The sequence below is a fragment of the Lithobates pipiens genome, unplaced genomic scaffold, assembly GCF_037356315.1.
Source record: "Lithobates pipiens isolate NorthernLeopardFrog02 unplaced genomic scaffold, aLitPip1_a1.2 Scaffold_3, whole genome shotgun sequence".
In the NCBI taxonomy this organism is placed as follows: domain Eukaryota; kingdom Metazoa; phylum Chordata; class Amphibia; order Anura; family Ranidae; genus Lithobates; species Lithobates pipiens.
In genome coordinates, this window is record NW_027507790.1 from 11,462,419 (window position 1) to 11,483,203 (window position 20,785).

Below are 20,785 nucleotides of genomic sequence, written 5' to 3' on the forward strand. Positions count from 1 at the left end.
TTTTGCAGATGATGTTGTTCTTATGATTACTGATCCTGTGAAATCCTTACCGGAAATTCAGGAAACACTAAATATGTTCAGCAAAGTTTCTTATTACAGGCTTAACGTGAATAAATCTTGTATATTGAACTTGGGGATAGATGAAAATACTACTAAACATCTTAAATTAAAATTCCCTTATACATGGACTGAAAGTACAATTAAATATTTGGGTATTCAATTATCAAATTCATGTAAAACACTGTTCCAATATAATTATATTCCACTTCGTAATGCATTACAAGAAAATCTCACTAAACTAGCATCCCATGAATTTTCATGAATGGGACGTTTGGCAGCATTTAAAATGCTTCACCTTCCACAAATTTTATACTTTTTTAGAACTCTCCCGATTCCAATTCCGTTAAAATATTTCCAATCCCTTTAGACTCTGTTTTCTAGATTCATCTAGAAGGGTAAAAAATCTAGATGTGCTCATTCAAACTTAGTGAAGAAACGTCAAGCTGGGGGAACAGGGTATGTGGATTTCCAAGATTATTATTTAGCCTCGGTTCTTACACAGTCTAAGGAATGGTTTCTATCTCCTCCATCTACAATTTGGGGGAAGATGGAAACTGCTAAGATCCCAGGAAATAATCTATCAATATGGATTCCTTCCATGGCACTTGGAGCCAAGATACCTTCTCGGATCTCCCCAACAATATTAGCGACACTTAAATCCTGGGTTCGATTTCTGCATCTAACTTCCTCACACCCTCTTCCTACCAAAGTCCAAATTCTGCTTAATACGCTACATAATTTCATGAAGACAACCTCATTTACACCATGGATAGAGAAGGGAATTAAATATCTATCTGATCTACTTGATAATGGGGTGATCACACCATTTCCTACACTTCAAAAGAAATTTCAATTGCCAAATTCAGATTTATTCCTCTACATCCAAACTAAGAATTGCATTTCCAACCTCCCATCATGGACCTATAATGTTCCCCAATCGGCTTGGTCCTTCCTTAAGATCCACATACATCAACAAAAAGGGATCTCTCTTTTCTATAATCTTCTTCAACAAAAAAAGTGTGTTTACAAAGACTATCCCTTTAATTAGATGGGAAGAAGACTTAGGATACACCTATAAAGTTGACCAATGGGAAAAAGCTTGTAACACCACATATAAAGCCACATGCTTCTCTACATTATGGGAAGTGTCCATTAAATTGACTCAACGCTGGTATCTTACTCCTGAGAAAATATCTAAATTCAACGGCACATTTGACGACAAATGTTGGAGATTGTGCGGCAAAAAAGGTGATATGTTGCATACATTTTGGACATGTCCTAAACTTGGGAAGTATTGGGAACAAATCTTTCAAGTTATGTCTGAAATTACCACAACAGTCATTCCTCCAAATCCCTCACTGGTTCTATTATCCATTGATCTTGATCGATATCCTATCCAGTTTAGAAATGTGTTTACACATATTTTGCTGTCAGCCAGGATCAGTATAACGAGGAACTGGAAAAATCCTGATCCTCCTTCCATAAAAGAAGTGATAGAATAGACTCAAACTCATTACATTTATGAATCAATTCTAGCTCTTCGGCCTCACAAAAAAGAACATACTCATAAAATATGGCAGCCATGGTTAAAATGGGCTAGTCCCCAAAACATTGCACGAGTTCTTTGTTCCTAGATAACTTGAATTAAAAAATTACTTACCCCGATCTAATATTTTAATCTTTGTTTTGTATCTATTAAATGACAGGTTACTATTACTGTCCTGAACACAGTTTAGCACCCATAGGGGTGTTCGGGAATATATTTAGGTTCATCATCTTTGAATTACTTAAATTGGCAGTATATAAATATATGAAGATAATATTTATATTATTTTTGTGTATTGTCTCCACAATGGATGTATTAATAACCTCCTGATCGTTATCTTTATTATCCCGATTATAATTGAGATATATTAATATGGTTTTCTTTATATTATATTTTTTATTATTTTTGAATACTATTATCTATGTATCTAAATACTGTAACTGATCTGTTATTTAGTCGTAATTTCTGTCATTTGTCTTGATAAAAATTTAAGTGGGTGACTTCACTTCAAGGTCATCTTTACAAAATCATCTAGAGTGGGTTACTTTCTTCGGCTATGTGTATACAAAGGAGCATGAGGAAGCTCATGTCCATAATGGGGAGGATATTGACACAGCCCCAAATGATACACTATGGCTGAAAAGTGATATGGTCTAGAAATATTTAGACAGAATAAAGGTGAATAAAGCACCTGGACAAGATGACATACCCCCACGGATTCTAAAATAATTGAGCTCTTTCATTTCAAAGCCATTGTTTCTCATTTTTAAGAACTCTTTAATGACTGGCATAGTACCAATGGATTGACGTTAGGCCAATGTGATGCATATATTTAAAACGGGGTCAAAATCTTTACTAAGTAACTACAGAGGAGTTAGTTTATATAGTTTAGCTTCTATAGTTGGGAAGATACTGGAGAGTTTAACTGGGTCCCGGCCGCTGCAGTTATATTGCGGCAGGTTGGCTCCCCTGGGAGAGCCGCCATAACTGTGTTGGCCCTTTAAGACATTTTTTTACAGGTTACATGTTTAGTGTTGCAGAGGAGGTCTAGTGCTAGAATTGTTGCTCTCGCTCTAATGCATGCGGCGATACCCCACATGTGTGGTTTGAGCAGTGTTTACATATGTGGGCGGGACTTATGTGTGCGTTCGATTATGTGTGCAAGCACATGGCAACAGGGGCACTTTAAATATAAAGCACCCCTCTATGTTGACAGCATGTGGTCTTGTATAGTTCGGGGGGCACTTGTCCCCCCCCTTCCCTGGCCTAAATGCCCCACACTATATAAGGTCATGTGTTGCGGCTCATAGAGAGAGATAGACGGAGAGACAGTGTCTTAATTTCCTTTGAAGCTATTGCCATTACAGTTGGTGTATTGTGCCCCCTGCACAGTGTACATTTGAAGCTACCCCAATTGCTGGTGTTGTTCTGGTCCTACACCACAGGCAGCTGCAGCAGTTACAGTTGGTGTATTGTGCCACCTGCACAGTGTTTCACCTGAAGCTACCACAATTGCTGGTGTTGTTCTGGTCCTATACCATAGGCAGCTGCAGCAGTTACAGTCGGTGTATTGTGCCACCTGCACAGTGTACACCTGAAGCTACCCCAATTGCTCGTGTTGTTCTGGTCCTATACCACAGGCCGCAGCAGCAGTAACAGTGTTGGGTACATGCTCCTGGAGAATGCCCAGCGTTTTGAAGGCTCTGATGTTGATACCCAGCTAGAGGAAAGCAGTAGCGTGAGCCCAGAGAGAGGAGATGCCCAAGAAGGACAGCAATCTGGCAGTTATGTTCCACCAGCTGCAGCATACAGCCGCGTTTGCTCCAGTGATGAGGAGGGAGGGAATGATGAGGTCACTGACTCCACGTGGGCGCCTGATAGGAGAGAGGAGGAGGAGGAGGCACATCTCCAATGAGGCAGGATGCCCTCCAGGGGCCAGCTTAAGAGCAGCACACTGACTGAATCACACAGAGCTCCGCTGCCTGTGCAGGGCACTGCCTCTGTGTGTTATTCCAAAAGTTCTTTGGCATGGGCCTTCTTTGAGACGAGTGCATCAGATCACACCGCTGCTATTTGCATATGCATATATGTCTCAAGCGTATCTCACGTGGCCAAAACATCAGCCACTTGGGTATCCACACCAAAGAACAAAGCAGACCTCTCCTTGTTCCTCATCAGCTGGGATCTCCAACCCCACTATACATTCAGTCCTCTCTGAAACCTGCACTGAGAGGAATGAAGGTGTAGAATTAGGTGTGTCACAGCCAAGTACTTGCGGGAAATCTGCTAGCAGTACACCGACGTCTGATTCTACCAGGCAAATTTCCCTGCTCCAGCTGCTGGACCGTCAAAAGAAGTTCACTCCCAGCCATTCACATGTCCAGCAGTTTAATGCTAGTTTGGCTAAATTGCTAGCACTTCAACTGCTGCATTTTCAGTTGGTAGACTCTGCCCCTTCCATGAGTTTGAGCAATGTGCGGTTCCTCAGTGGCAGGGTACCAAATGCCCCTTTTTCTCACGGAAGGCGATTCCGGCTCTCTAGCGGCATGTGGAAGGCAATGTCCATGCCTCGCTGGACAGGGCGGTCAGCGGTAAGGTGCATATTACCGCTGACTCGTGGTCCAGCAGGCATGGGCAGTGACGTTACCTATCTTTCACAGCGCATTGGGTGACTCTTCTGGCAGCTGGGAAGGATGTAGGACAAGGTGCAGTAGTGTTGGAGGTTGTTCCGCCACCACGCCTCCAAAATGCTACTACTGGTGATTGTGACACACCTTTCTCCTCCACTCCCTCCTCTTCTTCTTCTTCCTCCATGGCCTCTTCCTGTGCTTTGTCCTCGGTGCTCTGTAGGCATTCAAGGGTCTACGCAAGTATGCAGGCAAAAAGATGCCATGCCGTGCTTGCGCTGGTGTGCTTGGGGGATATTCTGTCAGCTCTGCAGGGGCAGGCTGAGAGGTGGTTGACACCACGCCAGCTTAAGCCAGGAATGGTGGTTTGTGACAATGGCACCAACCTCCTCTCTGGCCCTCTGACAGGGACAACTGACCCATGTGCCCTGTGTGGTGCAGCGGTTCTTGGGCAGGTACCCGGGCTTGAGTCCCCATGATTAAGTCAAGTGAATGATGAAACATGTCGGGGCGTGGCTACTAGGTAACTGAGAGTGAGAGGAACCATCGGACGGCTCACATCTATCTTCACCAAGGTGCTAGCGAAGCCAAGTGTCTCGCATACCCTGGGTCCGCTAAAAATCACCAATGCTTTGGCAATCAGCTGTGTTAAAGTGTGCTGTGGCTTGACTTATTTGGCGTGGTTACAAGTTTTTAAATGTGAGTGTAACTTAAGAGGATTTTCTTATGTGTGATTAAAAGTTTTTTTACGGTATCACGCTATGGGAGCATTTCTTTTTCTCTATTTCATGAGAGCACTGTCTAAGAAAGTGTCAATTGGGTCAGCTTTTCTCCCGCTGAAGTGAAGGATTGTATGCCTGTTATCCACATCCCTGCAAAAAGGGTTTGGAAAGCGCTTTTCTGCCAAACACGTTGAGTGTGAGGCTGATTTAGTCGGTGAGTTAATTCACATAAGGGGGAGAAGAATCACATTTCACAGCGGTGTGGTGAAGGAAAGGCGGTTTGAGAGAGAAAAAAACACTGATCAATATTGCTTGTTAAAGTGAAATATGTTTTGGAGACTCACAGACTTTTGCAACATTGTATGAACACTGCATATGCTCTGCAATGCTCCCTGAGGAGTGTTTAAATGTATAGTGTGAACTATCACTTATTCACTGGGTTATTTATTTTTATTTAATGTTTATTTACTATTAATCATTTTTTAATTTTTTATTTTTTATTTATGTATACAATTTTTTTGAGCTATATTTGATGTACTTTGTAGTATAATATTTAGTGGTGCAATAGTCACTTGGTTTAGCGCCACGTGTTTCAATTATTTATAATAGGAACAAATACACAGAAATTACACATTATTTTAAGTGGCTGCTTAGTGGGGAAGGGTTATTTTGCTGGAAGCGCAGTGGTAAATACACAGGTGAAAGGGCATTAGTGAGTGTATTATTGATTTGCATAGGTAGCCAGGCTTACAAGATGTCCTGAGGCAGGCCAGGAAAGTCTGTGTGCATTTCCGCCAGTCATATAATGCCAGTGCTGAGCTCCAAAAGGAATTGAATCTGCCCAAAAACCGCCTAATCTGTGAAATGCCCACCAGGTGGAACTCAACATTGGCCGTGCTGCAGTGGCTGCACATGCAGCAGAGAGCCATCAATGAGTATCTGTGCGACTACGGCACCAAGACAGGGTCAGAGGAGCTCGGTTTTTTCCCCACGCCAGTGGGCCATGATCAGGGATGCATGCACTGTCCTGTCACCATTTGAGGATGGTGAGCAGTGACAGTGCATGCATCAGTGACACTGTACCTCTTGTCCACCTGTTGGAGCACACGCTGCATGGAATAATGGACAGGGCACTTGAGGCAGAACAGAAGCAGGAAGAGGAGAACTTCCTTGCCTATCAAGGCCCCCTTTATCCAGACAGTGTTCCTGCTGGCCTGCCGATCACACAGGAAGAGGACGAGGAGGAGGAGGATTGTGTCAGCATGGAGGTGGAGCCTGGCACTCAGCATCAGCAGCAGTTTTTAGGGATGATTTACAGTCTCAAGAAACCCATGCACTTGTGCATGGCTGGGAGGAGGTGGCTGCAGATCATGTCGTCCTTAGTGACCCAGAGGACTCTGGACCGAATGCCTCAGCTAACCTACGCTGCATGGCCTCCCTGATCCTGCAAAGCCTGCGGAAGGATCCTCGTATTCAGCGGATCAAGGAGAGGGATCATTACTGGCTGGCAACTCTCCTTGATCCACGGTACAAGGGTAAGGTTGAGGACCTTATCTTGCCATCGCAGAGGGAGCAGAGGATGAGACATCTTCGGGAGGACTTGCAGAAAGGTCTGTGCAACGCGTTTCCAGAGACTGGCAGGTGAGAAATTCCTAGTCCTGGACAACATGTTGCTGAGGCTTTGGTCAGTCACAGAAGGAGTGGTGGGGAAGGTGGTCGTCTGACTGATGCGTTCAGACAATTTTTTAGTCCGCAGCCCCAAGGTATGATCTGTTCCAGCAACCATTGCCAGCGTCTGATTTAGATGGTGCAGGAATACCTAGGGGCAAGATCAGACTCGGACACCTTTCCCACCGAAAATCCTCTGGGTTACTGGGTCTTGAGGATGGATCACTGGCCAGAGCTTGCACAGTAAAAAATTGAGCTACTGGCCTGTCCTGCATCCAGCATTCTTTCGGAATGCACATTCAGTGCTGCTGGAGGCTTTGTAACCGATCACAGGGTGCGCCTGTCCACCGACTCGGTTGATCGACTGACCTTCATAAAGATGAATCAGTCTTGGCTCACCACCAGCTACCAAGCACCTGAAGCTGATGTAACCCAATATTTTTTTTTTAAATGTCACATCCCTTCAAGACTGCCTATGCTGAGTGACTATCCTGTTATACTGACTGACTATGCTCTTCCTCCTCAATGATCCTGCTGTTAGCTTTGAAGAACATTTTTGGTTCTGGGCGCCGCCACCAGTGGCTAAGGCCCAATTTTTCAGCCCCTGTTTAACAGGGGCGTGTAATTACAATTTTTGATGCTATACTTTAGGAGAAAAATGCTCAAAACTGTCAAGCATTGGGAGCATGTATCTAACTTCTCTTCTTCCTACAATACAGTGCTTTAACCAATCGCCAGGCACCAATATGACACTGGGAAACTTGAAGCAACTTGGAGCTTACACAGGGCTTCCTTTCTTCTTCCCCTTTAGTATGCTCAGCGGAACAAGATGCTAATTAACCACTCCCTGCCCAGCCGCTGCAGTTATACTGCGGCAGGTGGGCTCCCCTGGGCGAGCTGCCGTAGCTATACATCGGCTCTCTTTCAGACCACTAGGGGGCGAGCAAGCGCCGCCAGAGGCATGCACGCACGCCCATGGTATGCTGCTGGAGCCGGTGCACGTGCCCCAAGATCGCTCCACACAGAAACAGAACGGAGATCTACCAATGTAAACAGAGAGATCTCCGTGCTGTCACCATCGCAAATAACCATCGCCATTACTAGTATAAAAAAAATATATATTAATAAAAATGCCATAATATAGCCCCGATTTTGTAGACCCTATAACTTTTGCCAAATCAATCAATACACCCTTATTGTGATTTTTTTTTACCAAAAATATGTAGACGTATACATATTGGCCTAAACCAAGGAAGAAATTTGTTTTTAAAAAAAACTATTTGGGGATATTTATTATAGCAAAAAGTAAAAATAAATATAGTTTTTAAAAAAAATTCTCTCTTTTTTTGTTTATAGCGTAAAAAATAGAAGTCGCAGTGGTGATAAATTATCACCAAAAGAAAGCCCTATTTGTGGGGGAAAAAGGACATCAATTTTGTTTTGTACAAAGTCACAAGCTCGTGCAATTTTCAGTTAAAAGGATGCAGTGCCAATTTGCAAAAAATGGTTTGGTCATTAACCACTTAAGCCCCGGACCAATTGTCAGCCTAAGGACCAGAGGTCTTTTTACAATTTCACACTGCACTGATTTAACTGGTAATTGCGTGGTCATGCAATGTTGTATCCAAACAAAATTTGTGTCCTTTTCTTCCCACAAATAGAGCTTTCTTTTGATGGTATTTGATTGCCTCTGCGATTTTTATTTTTTACGATATAAAAGGAAAAAGACTGAAAATTGTGAAAAAAAAAGATATTTTCTACTTTTGTTATAAGAAAAATCGAATAAACTCAATTTTAGTCATACATTTAGGCCAAAATGTATTCAGCCACATGTCTTTAGTAAAAAAAATGTCAGTAAGCGTATTTTTTTTTTTTGTCCCAAGTGATTGAATAATGACAATAAAGAAAAGTTTACAAAAAGTTGTCCCTAAATGATATATTGCTCACACATGCCATAGTTATATGTGGAATTGCACCCCAAAATATATTCTGCTGCTTCTCCTTCTTTTTGGGAGCCTAGCCGCACCCCGAAAACCAATCACTGCCTTCAGGATTTCTAAGGGTGCAAATTTTTGATTTCACTCCTCACTACCTATCACAGTTTCGAAGGCCATAAAATGCCAAAATAGCACAAATCCCCCCCCACCAAATGACCCCATTTTGGAAAGTAGAAACCCCAAGTTATTTACTGAGAGGCATGTTGAGTCCATGGAATATTTTATATTTTGCCACAAGTTGCGGGAATATTACAAACTTTTTTTTTTGCACAAAGTTGTCACTAAATGATATATTGCTCACACATGCTATGGGCATAAGTGAAATTACACCCTAAAATAAATTCTGCTGCTTCTCCTGAGTACGGGGATACCACATGTGGGGGACTTTTTGAGAGCCTAGCCACGTACGGGACCCCGAAAACCAAGCACTGCCTTCAGGATTTAAATATAAAACGCTACCAAATAAAAATGTTAGCGATTGCAGGGACCAGGCCTGACTCTGCGAACGCTGCAGTTATGTGTTTAGTGTTTTGTAAGTGACAGTGATCGATCGATACTGCACTTGGGTGGGCTGGGCAGAGGGGCAAAACGCAGGTGCTAGCAGGTATCTGGGCTGATCCTGCTAACAATGTGTTTTTTTGGAACCCTAAACTGCTGGGGACACTAGTATAGATCTGATCAGATCAGATATTGATCTGCTCAGATGCTATACCATTACGGGAGGTGTATGCTTTGCGCGTGGGTGTTAGCAGTACTGGCACTAACCTAGCGCTGCCTGGGGCGGCGCAGACCCTATCTGACCCTAAAACCTAATTGATATCACCCGCCGGGTGATCAGGGGGTTAAACCTTTATTGGGTAATAAATGGTGGGTGCCCTGATGCTATAAAAAGCAAACTAACTAACCAGAGTCACCCGTAACACTTATATGGTGATCACTGGTGAAAGGGTTAACTAGGGGCAATCAGGGGGTTAAAACCTTTATTAGGTAGTATATGGGGGTCCCTGGGGCTATATAAAAACCTGACGGGGAACCTAAATAACTAAATAACTAACTGGCTATCCAGCGTCACCAGTGACACTTATACGGTGATTGCTGGTGAAAGGGTTAACTCTAGGGGCAATCAGGGGGTTAAAACCTTTCTTAGGTAGTATATGGGGTACCTAACACTATAAAAACCTGGCGGTGAACCTAAAAAATAACTAGCTACCTAGTGGCACCAGTGACACTAATGCAGCAATCAGAAAAACGATCGCTTAGTGACACTGGCAAAAGGGGGTGAAAGGGTTACCTGGGGGCAATCAGGGGGTTAAAACCTTTATTAGGCAGTATATGGGGTCCCTGACGCTATATAAAAACCTGACGGGGAACCTAAATAACAAAATAACTAACCAGCGTCAGCAGTGACACTTATACAGTGATCGCTGGTGAAAGGGTTAACTCTAGGGGCAATCAGGGGGTTAAAACCTTTATTGGGTAGTATATGGGGGTACCTAATGCTATAAAAACCTGGTGGTGAACCTAAAAAATAACTAGCTACCTAGCAGCACCAGTGACACTAATGCAGCGATCAGAAAAACGATCGCTTAGTGACACTGGCAAAAGGGGGTGAAAGGGTTAACTCTAGGGGCAATCAGGGGGTTAAACCTTTATTAGGGGGTAGGGGGCTACCCTGGACCTAACACTAACTGCCCTGACAATTTTTACAGTTACAACTGACACTAAATGCAGTGATCAGTAAATAAATGATCACTGCAATCAGTGACACTGTGACTGGAGGGGGGGATCAGGGGGGTGACAGTGTGCCTATGTGTACCTACATGTCAGTGTAGTGTTGGTGCACACTTACTATGTCTTCTCTCCTCGCAGTCCGGTCAAAAAGACCGCCCCGAGGAGAGTGACATCACTTCCTCCTGCCTGTGTTTACACTACACAGGCAGGGGAAGCTTCTCATTTGCCAGGAGCGATCGAGAGGGGATGGCCAGAAACCAATGGCCATCCCTTCATCCCGGATCGCTCCTGAAGCGAAACGGACCACCGCAGCCAGCGGGAGGGGGTCCGGTCGGACCCCCCACCCGCTGGAAGGCAGGCACGTATGGGTACGTGCTTGTGCCCGTCCGTGCCATTCTGCCGACGTATTGTTACATGCGACAGTCCTAAAGTGGTTAAGAGGGCAAATCTTTCGGGGCTGAAGTGGTTAAGTGAATTTCAATCTGACCATTTAAGAGTACTCAGTAGTTATCTAGATAGGTTTCTAATTTGTTTAATTGAATTTGCACCCAAAAAATGAGTGTTCAAAAGTCACCTGGGTCCTTTAGATCAGGGGTCTCCAAACTGCGGCCCGAGGACCAGATGTGGCCCTTTGCTATCCTTTATCCGGCCCTTGGGGCACTATTCCTCCCACTGACACCAACAATGGGGCACTATATCTTCCACCGATACCAATGATGTAATACTGTTCCTCCTACTAATACGGGGAATACTTCTCCTCCTATTGACCACCAACCTTGAGGCCATATTTATTCTCACTGATGCTGGGCCCGTGACATTTTCTACCCCCACTGGCCACAATCCGGCCCTCCTATAGTCTGAAGCACAATAAAGTGGCCCTTTGTTTGAAAAGTTTGGAGACCCCTGTTCTAGATCAATGCCTGGTCATTAACCACTTGCTTACTGGGCACTTAAACACCCTTCCTGCCCAGACCAATTTTCAGCTTTCAGTGCTCTCACACTTTGAATGACAATTACTCAGTCATGCGACACTGTACCCAAATTAATTTTTTGTCCTTTTTTTCCCACAAATAGAGCTTTCTTTTGGTGGTATTTGATCACCTCTGGGGTTTTTATTTTTTGCGCTATAAATGAAAAAAGACCGAATTTTTTTTAAAAAAACGCATATTTCTTTGCTTCTGTGACAGAATTATGCAAATTATAAATTTTTCTTTATAAATTTTGGCCACAATTTATACTGCTACATATCTTTGGTAAAAATAACCCAAATTAGTGAATATTATTTGGTCTTTGTGAAAGTTAGAGAGTCTACAAGCTGTGGTGCGAATCGCACAAAATTGATCACATCTGATGTACTGGTGGCCTATCTCGCTTCTTGCGACCCGAACAAGTCAGGAAAGTACAAATACCCCCCAAATGACCCCTTTTTGGAAAGTAGACATTCCAAGGTATTTAGTAAGAGGCATGGTAAGCTTTTTGATGTTGTCATTTTTTTCCCACAATTCTTTGCAAAATTAAGATTTTTCATTTTTTTTATTTTTTTCCACAAAATTGTCATTGTAATAGGTTATTTCTCTCACATGGCATGTGTATACCACAAATGACACCCCCAAAAAAATTCTATGCTACTCCTCCTGAGTATTACAATACCACATGTGTGGGACTTTTTCACAGCCTGGCTACATAGAGAGGCCCAACATGCAGGGAGCGCCATCATGTGTTCTAGGAGCATAAATGAACTTGTTGACTACCTATTACACTTTTGAAGGCCCTGGAGCACGAGGACAATGACACGTGGCACTGATGACAGATGGCACTAATATGTGGCACTGATGACACGTGGCACTTATACGTGGCACTGATGACATGTGGCAATAATACGTGGCACTGATGACAGATGGCACTAATATGTGGCACAGATGACGCGTGACACTGATGACAGATGGCACTGATAAGTGGCATTGATGACACGTGACACTGATAACAGATGGCACGTGACACTGACAGGTGGCACTGATGACAAATGGCACTGATGACAGATGGCACTAATATGTGGCACTGATGACAGATGGCACTATGTGGCACTGATGACACGTGGCACTGATGACAGATGGCACTTTTACGTGGCACTGATGACAGATGGCACTGGGGACAAATGGCCCTGACAACAGGTGGCACTGGGGACAGATAGCACTAACAGGTGGCACTTGGGACAGATAGCACTAACAGGTGGCACTGGGGGCAGGTAGCACTGGGGTGGATGGCACTGGGGCGGATGGCACTGGGGTGGATGGCACTGGGGCAGGATGTCAGTGGGGTGGATGGCACTGGGGCAGGATGGCACTGGGGGAGGATGGCACTGGGGCGGATGGCACTTTTTTAAACTTTTTTTTTTTACACTTACGGCCGCTGCAGCCGTTCATCTCTCCCCTCTCACACGCTGTCTGTGTGAGGAGGGAGAGCGGCGCTGAAAGATGATCTCATATGTTTACATATGAGATCATCTCACATTGGATCTGCCGATCGTGCTGTAAACGGCCGCAGTGATTGGCCATTTACAGTGATCTGTGTTTGCCTGTCTCCGGGGGACACAGCAAACACAGAACTTCCCCGATGCGCGCCCGCGGCGGCGCGCATTGCGGAAGTAAACAACAGGACGTCCAGGGACGGCCTCCCGGACGAAAACGCCTGCTCTATAGCCGTCATTCGGCTATAGGGCGGGCGGGAAGAATAAGCAGTATTATAAGAATAAACATTGCTACCTCAAAAAGCAAACAAAGAGTACTGTACATGAATATTGAATAATTTGACCAAGTAAACTCTTTATTTCCCTGTCTGAATGTTTATTGAGCTTTTGGATTCTGTCTTTGGTGTCCTGTTTCGATATAACAATGTGGCCAAATCTGTTCTGTTCTGGTTTTGCATCCCTGTTGAACTTCCTGATTGTTTTCGGGAAAAAAGAAAACTTGCATGATAAATACCGCACCTGGTCCAGCAATATTAAGGATGTGTTTTCTCCTGGCCAAATCATATCATGATGAACAATGATTAAACAGGTCTGGTAGTCTATACTTACAGTGATTGCCAGTGAATTAGACCTTTCTTTGATGATGCTCAGCACAGTACACATTTTGGTGCATTTTGTTTTAAAAGCTAAAGTTTACAGCATAAATTATCTCTTTATGCGTGTTTAATGTGTACCTGTTTGTCACAGATGCTGATTATTAAACTGCTTGTAATAGTGTTATTCTGCTGTGAACGTATTACGTTTGTTGTGAATGATTAATGACATACTTTGGTAATGTAACTTACTGGTGCCACAGGAAATATTTTTTAAGTTACTTCAATACCTACATTTGTGTTAAGGTACATTATGTAGTTACAAACATGACCATTATTTAAAATACTTTCAGCTGTATCTTTGAAGACAGTAGTTAACCCTTGTTATTGTAGGCCTTACCAACTCAGGGGTTTAACTGTGTGTAAACCTTGTCTGTTTCTGACTGTTAAACCACCTGTCACATATTATACAGACTTACATTACATTAACACGTTTTTTCTGACAACGTTTTAATGTGGCTGCATTCAGCTCCTAGTTTCTATACAGAACAGTCACACCAAAGAAAGGAACGGTATTAAATACCATTAAAATAATTGAGCCTGGCAAGTTTTGCTGTGTGTAGGTGTGATTCTAATAACCTTGTATGTTTCCTAAAACACTCTTAGTTCCTCCTCAAAGAACAGGTTATCCATTGTTCTACTGAGACGTTTTGAGCAGTGTAGAAACTTGAATAACCGATAGTTCTCCTGTAAATATATACCACGTTTGGGGTCCATGGTTTACAGAGCTATCTCCTCTCTACTAATTTCATAGGCTACATTTATTCAGTTGTACATATTAAAGTAACCCTGAAAATAGTGCTTTGTATATAGGGTCAAAATAAATTCTTCCCTGCCAACACCCATAATGCACAGCCTGTTACCCCGAGACAATAACCACTCCCAATCACTGTTCGTTGTATGGGAGAGAGGGGGGGGGGGGGGGCTGTGCCCAGGTTAAGACAAATATTATGCTCTGTGCAATATGTACTCCAAAGCACTACATGCTGTGCAATACACAGTCCTTCAACCCTGTGCAATACACTCTCCGGTAGCCTGTGTGACACACAGTCCTGAGCCCTGTGCTTTGTATGAGATGCACTCCTGCAACCTGTGTGATATGCAGACCTGAGTCCTGTGCCTTGTGAGCTACATACACCCAATTCCTGTATAATAGATCTGCGCAGCCTATTGCATTAGGGACACACAGGCATACCTGGTACACTCTAAGCACGCATGCCATATACACTCTTGAGCACTGTGTTCCGTGCAATATACACTCCTGTTTCCTGCGTGATATGCATTCCTGTATTCTGTGCAATACATACTCTTCCTGAGCAGTGGCAGCCCATGCATTAAGGGCACATGGGCGCTGCCCCCCTATCCATGCGTCCGGCCCCCTGATCTACATACAGGGACACCAGATGCATGGATTCCAATGGGGGGGTATTTTTGAAGCATGTGATTAGAGCCAGAGGCTCTTATAGGCTTCAAAAAAGGGTGGGCTCTGGGTGCAGAGCACTGCACCCAAAGCCCACCCAGTTGTGTGACAATAACGAATGAATATTCATTATCATCACACTGATCCTCCTCCTGGCGATGTTTTTTTGCTGCTTGCCATCAAGGGGGGTCCTGGTTAAGTGCAGCTATCCACCCAGGGGGGGTTCTAATTAAGTGCTGCTGGCTGCCTGGGGGGGGTGGTTGATTGCCACCCCCCTCCCCCCAAAAAAAACACCAGCCGCCACTGTGCCTGAGCCCTGTTTGTGAAAAGCACTCCTTAGCTTTGTACATTGTGCATTATACTGCACACTCCTGTGTCCTTCTTTACCTGAAGAAGTCATATGACAAGTGGAGCCAGTGACATCACTTCCGGTGTCTCCGATAACCGGCAGTGTGGTTAGGAGGCGATCCTTTGAGTGTTCACCTTGTCTTTTATGTGATTTTGAAAGATGTTCTAAATTTTAACTGTTACTAAATTTACTTTTAATAAAAGCAGAAGTATGGATAGTTACATCAGAGGGACCACTGGTGACATGGATTACATGTGGCGGAAGTGTCCAGAATCTAGAGACCAGTTTCTTATGATAAAAAGAATCTGACCGCATGGTCTTTTCCAAAGGTGAGCAGTCAATTCACTAGAAGGTTGCCGGTAGAGGTCACTCATTCACTTTTTTATAACATTTGAGCACGTCTGATAACAGGGGCCAATAGATTGTGGATGAAGCCCCTGCTTGCTTTTTGGCAGGCTGCTTGCTCAGATAAGGGCCTGGTATGGATTTTGGGGGGGATCCCATGTGTTTTTTTTTACATTTTGGCATATTATATAGTGTACACTAACTTCACTGTATATATATATATATATATATATATGTATATATATATATATACATACTAGACTGCCTGCACTGTATATATAGTCTACACTGAATGCAGAGTGTGTGTATATATATATATATATATATATATATACGGTATCTCACAAAATTTAGTACACCCCTCACATTTTTGTAAATATTTAATTATATCTTTTCATGTGACAACACTGAAGAAATTACACTTTTCTACAATGTAAAGTAGTGATTGTACAGCTTGTATGACAATGCCTCCTGTCTCCTCAAAATAACTCAACACACAGCCATTAATGTCTAAACCACTGGCAAGAAAAGTGAGTACACCCCTAAGTGAAAATGTCCAAATCGGGCCCAATTGGCTATTTTCCCTCTCCAGTGTCATGTGACTCACTAATGTTACAAGATCTCAGGGGTCAATGGGGAGCAGGTGTGTTAAATTTGCTGTTATCACTCTCACTCTCTCATACAGGTCACTGGAAGTTCAACATTGCACCCATGGCAAAGAACTCTCTATGGGTCTGAAAAAAATAAGGCTGCAGAAAGATGGCCTAGGCTATAAGAAGATTGCCAAGACCATGAAACTGAGCTGCACAATGGTGGCCAAGACCATACAGTGGTTAACAGTGGTTTTCCACACAGAACAGGCCTCACCGTGGTTAACCAAAGAAGTTGAGTGCACATGCTCAGCGTTATATACAGAGGTTGTACTTTGGGAAATAGACGCATTGCTGCAGATGTTGAAGGGGTGGGGGTCAGCCTGTCAGTGCTCAAACCATATGCTGCACACTGCATCAAATTGGTCTGCATGGCTGTCATCGCAGAAAGAAGTCTCTTATAAAGGTGATGCACAAGAAAGCCCGCAAACAGTTTGCTGAAGACAAGCAGACTAAGGACATGGATTACTGGAACCCTGCCCTGTGGTCTGATGAGACCAAGATTAACTTATTTGGTTCAGATGGTGTCAAGCATGTGTGGCGGCAACCAGGTTAGGAGTACAAAGGCAAGTGTGTCTTGCCTACAGTCAGTCATGGTGGTGGGAGTGTCATGGTCTGGAGCTGCATGAGTGCTACTAGCACTGGGGGGCTACAGTTCATTGAGGGAGCCATGAAAGCCAACATGTACTGTGACATACTGAAGCAGAGCATGATCCCCTCCCTTCATAGACTGGGCAGCAGAGCAGTATTCCAACATGATAACGACCTCATACACACCTCCAAGATGACCACTGCCTTGCTAAAGAAGCTGAGGGTAAAGGTGATGGACTGGCCTAACATATCTCCAGACCTAAAACCTATTGAGCATCTGTGGGGCATCCTCAAACAGAAGGTCTCTAATATCCACCAGCTCCGTGATGTTGTCATGGAGGAGAGGAAGAGGACTCCAGTGGCAACCTGTCAAGCTCTGGTGAACTTGATGCCTAAGAGGGTTAAGGCAGTGCTGGAAAATAATTGTGGCCACACACAATATTGACAATTTGGGCCCAATTTGGCCATTTTCACTTAGGGGTTGTACTCACTTTTGTTGCCAACAGTTTAGACATTAATGGCTGTGTGTTCACTTATTTTGAGGGGACCGCAAATTTACACTGTTATACAAGATGTATGCTCACTACTTTAAATTGTAGCAAAGTGGCATTCTTTCAGTGTTGTCACATGAAAAGATATAATATATAATTTACAAAAAAGTGAGGGGTGTACTCATTTTTGTGATGTACTGTATATATATATATATATATATATATATATATATACTATACAGTAAGTGTATATATATATATATATATATATATATACTATACAGTAAGTGTATATATATATATATATATGTATTAATACACTGCCAGCACTGTATATATATTCTACATTACACTGACTACACTGTAAATATATATATATATATACTAAACTGCCTGCACGCCACTAACTAACCTGCCTCTAGCTAATGTTCTCTGATTCATAACACTATATACGACCGCAGCTTTATATAGTGTGGGGCGTAGATTTAGCCCCCTGTGCCATGATTGGCTAAAGGCACCCTGCCTTTGGCCCACCAAGACTTTCACAGCAGAGTGTGCTGTGATTGGCCAAAGCATGCATGTCAGGGGCATGCTTTGGCCAATCATCAGACATCAATGCACTGCAAACTCGAATTTGCCATGAACGTCCCATAATGTTCGATATTTGCCGAACGGGCGAACACCTGATGTTCGAGTAGAAATTACGTTTGACTCGAACATCGAGACCATCCCTAGTTGTCATTCAAACTGATGCATACACTTTGGTGGTTTGATATATTGAGCTGTATACATCTTCTAAACTGGGTAAGCAACTGTACACTTACAGCTGTGGACAATGTTTTAGCTTAGCATTGCTTCTAGGCCATAAAAGGATGTTTTCTATTTAATACAACCCAGAAAAATAAATGTGGCATGAGACAAAAAAGAATCTCCAAAAATTCACTGTACACTTCTACTAAGATAGTTACCAGGATGTTCTTAGCAGCAAGAAGAAAAAAAAGGAAGAAATTTGACAGAAACCATATGTTATCAAGCACAGAAGAATTCTTTAGTGGCAGTCAATTACATTCTGAAATGCAGAAACTTGTTTTAAAAATTGGTGAGGAATACAACAAATGTATTTTTATCTCCACTAATGAGTGCAGTCCTCAGCACAATAAAAATATAAGGCACTGAATGGATTTCTAAAGGAACATGGCTGGGAATTAGCGTTCTCTGTGACCATCTTTTGCACAATTATTAGCCTGGGGTGGCTGGTTTGTTCTCTACACATAAACATATGATGGTCCAGCTCTCTTCCTTCACTCTAACAATGAAGAGAGCCTCTTGGACAAAATAAAGTGGAGAATCAGTTATTTTCAATGGGGATATACACCGACCTGATGGAGGGGAATTAGTAGAAGCCATGAATGTAATCCTATAGACCAGAAATTGTTATTGTACATATAGCATTCCTGCCAGGCTGAACAGCAAAATGGGCAGGCTTCATTTATATAACTGAGATCCAGTTGAGGACTCTCATTATAAGGAGACAGATGGAGAGAAAGAAGAAAAATAGAACAGTGAATAGACTAGAGTGGAGTTAAAGACAGACGAAGAGCCAGCAGCTGGAGAAAAACACAGTACAGTATGCATGAAAATGCATTGCCGCCATAGAAAAGTGACTAACAAATTGGTAGCAAACCCTATAGTTATAGCTAATTGTTGTATTTGTAGGAATACTACCAATAATCAGAATGCAAGTATTATAATCTTCCAGTCAAGAAAATATTAATATCTATTATATTTATATATAACCATCAGCAAAAAAAGCCAAAGTGGCAATATGAGTCTGATTTAGACCGAGCGCGACATCTTCATATAAAACTAGACTGCTGTCTTCAAAGTATTGATTATTCATAAATAATGGTATACTTTTTTTGTCAACTTTATTGTTCATTTGTAGAAACAATAAAGTTCAATAAAATTCACAAGAAGCAAAGTTACATAAGTCATACAAACATACACCGATACATGTCACTGTTCATGAATTCAACAGTTTGAGAAAGACAGGAATGGTACTTACATAGGAAGATGGCAGGAAGGGAAGAAATAGGAAGGGGGATGAGAGAGAGGAGGGTGGGAGGATGAAAGAGAAGAATAAAGAAAAACTCACTCACACCATTATATGTTGCTTACAGTATCCTAAGAAGAAGGTAGAAAAGTACAAAAATAGCTTTCAGGAGAAAGAGAAATTTTAATGACACATGTGCTGCCCAGCAGAGGCGGCTCTAGGCTTTGCGAGGCCTTAGGCAAATCTGAGACATGAGGCCCCATTCACATCCATAATGGGAAAAATAATTCAAGCGATAAAAATTAACTGTATAAATTGCATATATTAAGAGTTTTAAATTCTATGAACTATGAATTCACCATTTATAGAATTTTCTCTAACCAATTCTTCTTTAATCAAATATATATTACATATATATTATATATAACATGCATATTTTTCCTTTGACATGAAGGTCAGGTTAATATAACCCAGTCAGCACAGAGTTCCCCCATATATCAGAGTCTGCAGGATTCCCCCTTGCAGTGCAAGGGAACTCTGATATAAAGGGGAATGCTGCGGAACATGATCTAAGGGGCAACCTGAAGACTTTGGTGTAAAGGGGAACTCTAATGTAAGAGAGGGGGGGGGCTCTGGTGACCAAAGTTTACCTTTATATCAGAGTTCACTGCATTCCCCTTTACATCACAGAGTTCCAACTTGCATTTAAATTGCAAACTCTAATGTGGAGGGGGCTCTGGGGTTCCTTCCGCAGAGTGAGAGAGTCGCAGACATGATGCAAGAGACGATCAGAGACTGCAGACATGATACAGGAGACGATCAGAGACTGCAGACATGATGCAGGAGATGATCAGAGACTGCAGACATGATACAGGAGATGGTCAGAGGCTTTAGACATGATACAAGAGATCAGTGGCGGCTGGTGCTCACAATTTTTTTTTTTGGGGGGGGGTGCAAACAAACTGAAAAAACAAAACAAAAAACAAAACATCAAACACAGCCACTGTGCCCATCAAATACAGCCACTGTGCCCATCAAGTGCAGCCACTGTGCCCATCAAGTGCAGCCACTGTGCCCATCAAGTGCAGCCACTGTGCCCATCAAATGCAGCCACTGTGCCCATCAAATGCAGCCACTGTGCCCATCAAGTGCAGCCACTGTGCCCATCAAGTGCAGCCACTGTGCCCATCAAATGCAGCCACTGTGCCCATCAAATGCAGCTACTGTGCTCATCAAATGCATGGCAACCCCTTTGTGGCAGACAGCATCTGTTTGATTGGGGGTAGGATATGTGCTAGGGGGGCTTGGGAGGGGAGAAGATATGTGCTGGGGGGGGGGGGTGGATTTCATATCCAAGCCCCCTGGTAGCAAAAGTCCTAAAGTCCCCCCAGCACACAGTGGGGCCACTAGGGTTG